At 41.7% G+C, this 6,865-nt stretch overlaps 1 protein-coding gene across 2 annotated transcripts in view; it reads right to left on the bottom strand.

Annotated features, from left to right (window-relative positions):
* The window catches only part of LOC105910009 (transcription factor HIVEP3), an 83,429-nt gene extending 76,793 nt beyond the window's left edge, over window positions 1-6,636 (bottom strand). For both annotated transcript variants that reach the window (XM_031575647.2, XM_031575646.2), the window contains exon 1: window positions 5,284-6,636. The gene's annotated coding sequence lies outside the window, so the exon portion shown is untranslated. The remainder of the gene's footprint in view (window positions 1-5,283) is intronic.
* Window positions 6,637-6,865: the final 229 nt, after the last annotated feature.

Raw genomic sequence — 6,865 nt, 5'->3', positions numbered from 1 at the left:
TACCAGCCTAAAATAGTGGTAAACTAAGCATACTGACCCTTAGTAAGGGATGACCCTACACCCGAATTCGCTCCAGCTTCAACAAAAGTTACTCATCTTATACCTTATAGTTATTCTATTTCAGGCATTGAATAAAGGCATACATGGGAAAGCATAGGCCTGCCTCACTCGTGGCCAACAGGCCTGACTGCAGGTTTGAAGGATCTTGGGGAAACCTGATGACCTTTATGATTTAAAACATTTCTGTGCTGGTTTCCAACCACATAAAACCTAAATGGAACACGCAGTGCAATTTCTCCAAAGGCGCCGATGCCAGCAAGACCACAGGTGGTCATCAGATAGCCCAGTCTCTCCCTCTCCCCCTCTCCCCCCTCTCCCCCCTCTCTCTTTCTCTCTCTCTCTCTCTCTCTCTCTCTCTCACACACTATCCATTTCCTTCTACCTCTCAGGGCCCATCCACATGACAATGGTGAAAAATATTTTTGTGTGAAAATGGAAACGTTTTATTGCGTTTTTTTGTCGTTCACTCACAACAGTGGTTTTTTGGGGCCTGAAAATGCAAACTTTTAAAAACAGGTTTCCAGTGTTATTGTGTAGACAGGCGAAAACAGAAACTTTTGAAAACGATGATGATGACGGCCCAACTTTATCAATCATGTTTTATTCTCTGTGAAGCTTCAGTCTGAGCTCCAAAACCTTCACCACGTCCTCAGTGGCAATGAATACAAAAATGAATATAACATCAGTGGCCAAAGCCTTTTCTGAGTTTTTTGGTAAAATGTGACACTAAATGCTAACAACTTTAAGCAGGCTAAGTTCACTTCACTCTGGAATTTCTGTTCGCCCCAATCACATTTAGCTGATGTTGACAATAGGGCTGCAGCAGTATGAAAATGTTTTTACCATGGTATTTGAGGAATCTCTCTTTGCAGTTTGCGGTAATACTGCAACCAAACCCCCCTGTGTTTAATTATTCATTCCTTTGACGTTATTTGTGCCTTAATATGTTGAAACTGTTGACCTGGAAGAGTTTAAAGAGTTAAAAAATAAACATAATTAAAATGGCTACTGTTTGTTAATATTGCCATGATGTGCAGTCATGAGGGTTCCTTGCAATCACTAGGGAAATAGCCATTGAAATGTACATATTACATAGTCATATTCACATTTATTTTAATGCAAAATACATATATTCAATTTCTTTTAATTTTACATTTCCCAACATATTAATGGCATTCTAAAGAGTATAAAGGTAGCATTTTTTTAAGTAGCCAGTGTCAACCACTAGACTCTGCAACCACTTCTCCTCAGTGTCAATCCTCTCGATTGATTTGATTGGTCAGTTGACCAGAAGGATACAATGACATGATGCACTTGCTAAATGTTATGTGTATGCTCAGTGCAGAGGGCTGGGCATTTTATAATGTGTACTGTGGACATGATCCTTCACAACACTGAAAAGAGAAGGTTTTCCAAAAAATATCCGTGTAGACAAGGCCACAGAACAAGCCAAAGGCTACATAAGGATGGCAGCACTCTCAGGAAAAGGGGGAAAAAATCTGTTATAATGGTAATGGCTTAACACCTCAGTGCACCTCCACACCACAGTACACCTGGTTACTGTTGCAGCCCTAGTCGACAAATAAATGATTTATAGGATTTATCTCGTCACGTATTGCCATTGCTTTGATAAAAATCTTGTTTAGATGTAGGCAATAACTTGCAGCATAGGTTATGCAAGAAGTGTGAATTTTAAAACAACCTAGCAACAGCGTTTTCACTAGTTTTTGTGAATCCGTGTAGATGAGGATAAGTTAAGGAAAATTAGGAAAAACATATTTTTCAAAACATTCTGTTGTCATGTGGACGGCTCCTCACTCTCCCTTAAACTCTTGCTCGCTTTCTCTTTCGTTCACTCTCTCCCCCTCTCTCTCAGCCTCTCTCTCAGCCTCTCGCTATCTCAGCCTCTCTTTCCCCCTCTCTGGTCATACCTGTTATGTTATGTTTTTCTCTCCCCCCCCCCCCTCCCACCAGGAGCTCAGGAGAGCACAAACCCCTAAAGTGCTCCGTCGGGATCAGTGTTGCCATAGGTTAAGCAGAAACATCAATCAGGGGAAGGCTATAAATGTCACCTTCTGTGGGAGGTACTCGCATCAGGTCCATTTCCACAGATAAATCACCCCACCACACACACACACACACGCATGCTCCCGTCCCAGGACACACACACATACACACACACATGCTCCGCACACACACACAGAGACAAACAAAGGCAGATTTAATTTGTGAGAGTGAGGTGACAGTGATGATAGGCCAATTTGGACTGAAATTGAATTTATGTGGCGGATTATGATTATGGACGCAATGCCAACAGTGGAGAGAGGTATGACCACGGGAGATACTAACTAGTGAGTTCTAAGGTGTGTGTGTGTGTGTTTGTTCAGGGGGGGGTAAATGTGTAATAAACAGTGCAATTAAAGGGCTACTGCTGTACTCAACATTTGAATGTAATTCCTGGAGCTACCACTCCTCACACTAGCCCAGGTTGGCAACCAGGTTTACTCTGGTCATCTTTCATTGGGTAAAGGGACCCTGCTGTCATTGCTGTCACTAAACCCTCACCTTTGAAGTGCTGAACTCCAATCTACCAATCTGTGTGTTATGGGAGAAAGTCAGTAAGATGTCCAGGTCTTTGTAGGAACACACTTTTTTTTTCCCCTTGCTTGTAATGAGACGGTAAGCGTTGGATGTGTACAAATTATGTTTAGAACTCTGAAAGTGAGTACAGTATGTGTTCTATGTAACAGCTCATACATCCAAGACCAGTTTATAAGTTTAAGGGGAGCTTTTAGAGACAGTTTAGACTTCATACGGTACAAATGATCTGACTGAAAGTAAAGCTGAAACTTAAATGACGCTTAACTTTTATGTGTTTGAGCTGAAAGAGGGCCCATAAGATCACAAGGTAAACTTTTGACTGCATTCTGCTGCCAAGCCCACAATTTAAGATGGGGTGACAAGCCAGCAGTTGCATAAAGAACTTGGACTGCAGTGAGATGTATCTAACGTAAATATTTGTGTGAGTAAGTTGTGTGACAAACTGTTGAGTCAAGTCTGAAACGCAGACTATGAGACTTTTGTTACCATCCCTGGTCAAGTCTAGAATAACTGTATTGACTTCAGAGGAATACATTTAGAAAAACCACAAAGAAGAGTGTCTGTGCTAAAATAACCCGGTGCCAGCCCTAGCCCAGAGGATCACATTTTTTACAGCATCATAGGCTACAAAAGATCACTATAGTTCAGAAATAATGATACATTGAAAACGGTAGATTTAAGCGACCAATAAACATGCACTAAGCCTACTCCAGAGGCAGTACCAGGCTACTACTTTTGAACGTCTAGATAATGTCATGTGAATCATTGCTTTGGTCTTACTTCTGTATGCTGCCAGTTTATGAACAATCCACCTGATGCCTACCTGGCTTCACAATTAGAACTGCTGTCAGTTTAAGTTCCGACAATAGGAAGTATTGGGAGGCTGCGCACCCTGCCCTCTCTCAACTCTGACACGCACCAGACACTGTTATAGGCCTACATGCAGACACTCGATGAGAACTTCTCAACCAGTGTATTTTCATGAAACTTTCATGAAAAAAATAAAAGTGTTTTTTGAGCTGTCAACTAAATTATATGACTGTACTGTGATGATGACATGTTAACTGTGTTATTGACAAAAGGACAATTTTTATGAGAATCTGTATTTTATTGGTTGAAACAGGCTCAAACTGCCATCTACAGGTTTAAATCCACCCTGTACCTGACAAGGCCTATGTCGATGTAGAGTCCACCGGTTAGTACATATCTACGTCATGAAATGTATATGTTACCGCCCTCTAATCATTTTAATTTGCTGATCGAAACTAATCAGTCACAGGAGTTTATGCTTCCCCCCTCAGCCCCCGTACCCACTTTTTTGCATTAGGGTCATTAGGCTCAGAGCTGGAGGTGAACTTGAACTTTAAGTTGTATTTGAGCTTCAAATTGTATTTCTGAATCTGAAAAAATGTGTGACCTCATTAGTTGGTTACGGCGACAGGTAGGGCTATCTGAAGGTGGTTGGAACATGATATATGATGATACATATATGATGATACGAAACGCTCTGAAAAGACTCTCTCTCTGTATCTCTGAGAGTGTGTGTTAGTTACAGAAGAGTACCCTACCAAGGTAAAGGCTTATCTATGGACTAAAGACTATAGGATCGCATCACCGCTCACTGTCAGTCATGAAAGGCTACTTCTCAAAAGTGGCAACAAGGAATAAGTGGATGGCAAGTTGTCAGATTTGTCGGTGAATTTCACTATGGGTAACCTATATGATCGCAATACAACCAGTAAAATCAATAAGATTATTCAATCTTTTCATACACCGCAACAATGAATCATGTTTGGATCTAGATTTAAAAAGGCAGATGCAATAGAAAGCCTGATTTTTGTATTTATTATTTCTCTCTATGCTCTGTGACGGACGCATGGGCTTTTCTCCCCCGACCGTATCAGCTCTCCTTCATAACAGAAACGTGGCTTTATCCGCATTTTCTCGCTAGTTCACTGACACTTTCCATAAAAAATATCGTAAATAAAATTGACAAATAGTAATAGGGAATCAGACATTCTTTCGCTTGACTAGGTGACCGTAACAAGATTTAAATTGGAAACGGCTTGCATACGGGACAGCCGAGCTAGTCTACTGCAAAATCTAAACGAGCGAAACTGAAGAGATGAAAAGTCTGTCTGCCCCACCTGCATCATGCATAACATGTAACCAGAGTAATCGTGTATAATATCGACAAATGTCCTCTGTGTTAACATTTTACATCTTAGCAATGATGAACAGATTCAGAGAGATATGGAGTAAATGTACGCGTTTCCAGGAAGTAAAATGTCTTTTAACAAAACATCCTATTTATACAGTCTGAATGAAGTAGGCTACTCTTCCGGTTATGGCTATGCCATTGCAAACTGTAATGATCAGCAAACTCAAGGCCATCCTGTGAGCCGATAATGGTGTTGAAAGGAACTTCAACATATTTTCCAGCCTTACTCGCCGAAGAGCAGCACTCCATATTCACTCCCCACGTCTGCCTGCCAAATGACTCAAGCGGATTTGACTGACGTTCTCCCCTTACACTATCTTTGCGCACGACAAAAAGGAAATAGGCTCGTTAGTGACAGTGACACAACTTCACCACCTTGCAAGTAGTAGGCAGAGCTTTACCTGACAGTGATGAGGGAGCTGCAATTCCGCCTAGTCCGTAGAGCGAGCACCAACAGCAATCGGCATGTCTCCGTGCACGCGATGTATGCGTGTGGGGTGTCCGTTCCTCTGTTGCACTACCCGAGAGTGAGCGAGCGGGCGACTGGGGCTTTCCCTCTCCCTTGTCAAACTGGAACTGCAATCCTGCGTTCAGCTGTTCAGCACAACAAAAACACCGTCTCGCGCTACGCAAACACTTCGCGCCGCACCACCCAGCACGAGACGCCCCGAGGGCCCCGCCCCCTCTCCACCTCTTTCCAGTGGCGTCGCACGAATCTAGGGAGGTGGTTAATAATTATGAGATACGTGCACAAAGTATCGTCCATTGGTTAGTAAAACGTTTCATTTTTTTAATCCCCTCCTCATCAGAAAGAAGTAATATGAGGTGACGTCATGGAACATTCCAAAAATGTCAAGCTGCTGAATTCTTAAATAAATGTTACATTCTTTCATTCACCAACATACGTTATAGCACATGGAGTTTTCAGCCTAATCATGACCCCAAACCACTTCCCTTTCCTTTTTTTCTATGATGAAGCACTTTACACACAACCAAGGCCAACAGGGGGTTCCACAACAGCAGCTAGCCGCCCTAATTGATTAATCTAGAATCAACAGGCGTGTAGGCAACTGAATATGGTAAACCGACTCAAAATGTTATTATTAATAATAATAATAACAATTTCATAAATCTAATTCTGCTTTGTAACCTCTGAGCTTTTTCCACAATAGTTTTTATCTAAATGATAGCAAAAATAGTTTAGGCTTTCGGGAAGGTTGTTGCTCCTGAATAAAAAAAGAAAAAAAAGAAACATTGCTCCTTTCAAGGAGAATATGGTATACAGCCCTTAGAATGATGGTGCTGAAATGAGTTAGCTTTTTTCCCCCAAACTCATAGACAGAACATCAGATGACCAGAGATGCATTGAACATCCTGTTGTGTTATGCAAGTACAGCCGAGAAGGCCATTCTTTGAGTTCTTTTCGAAGAGCCCGATAAAATAGTTTTAAATATTTGTTTCATTATTTTTCAACAATTTTTTATTATCTTGCATTTGTAAAGGACTTAAGTTGGATCCATTGTGTGCACTGCCTTTTTAATACAGAGATGATTATATACACGATCTGTCTGCAACAAGATTTCCAAATCGAGCCCACCCTGCTGTGCGAGATGTGGGTGTAGGCACCATTCCCATGCCAAGGTGCCCCCTTGTGACATGAGGTCCGCTCCCTGATTTAACACACACCAGAAGTGAGCCTAACTCTACCTCAGCACCCTTGCCTCTAGACGGCAGAGCGACCTTGAGCCTACTCCGCCCTGAAGATTGATGTAGACCATCGGTTCCCAAACTGGGGTACGTGTACCCCCAGGGGTACGCAAAGTGGTTCAGGGGGTACGCGGGGAGAACATTTTATTTGCGTTTTCAAAGTGAAAAAGCCCATTACATTTTCAAACTGAGCTATAATAATAATATATTATATATTATATATTATACAAGTCGCATTGCCCATTGAATGGGGTGTGACTGTGTCAAATAATGAGA

This window comes from Clupea harengus, chromosome 11 (genome assembly GCF_900700415.2).
Source record: "Clupea harengus chromosome 11, Ch_v2.0.2, whole genome shotgun sequence".
NCBI classification, from domain to species: domain Eukaryota; kingdom Metazoa; phylum Chordata; class Actinopteri; order Clupeiformes; family Clupeidae; genus Clupea; species Clupea harengus.
Note: the sequence above shows the minus strand (reverse complement) of the source record. Positions and strands in the feature narration are given on the sequence as shown.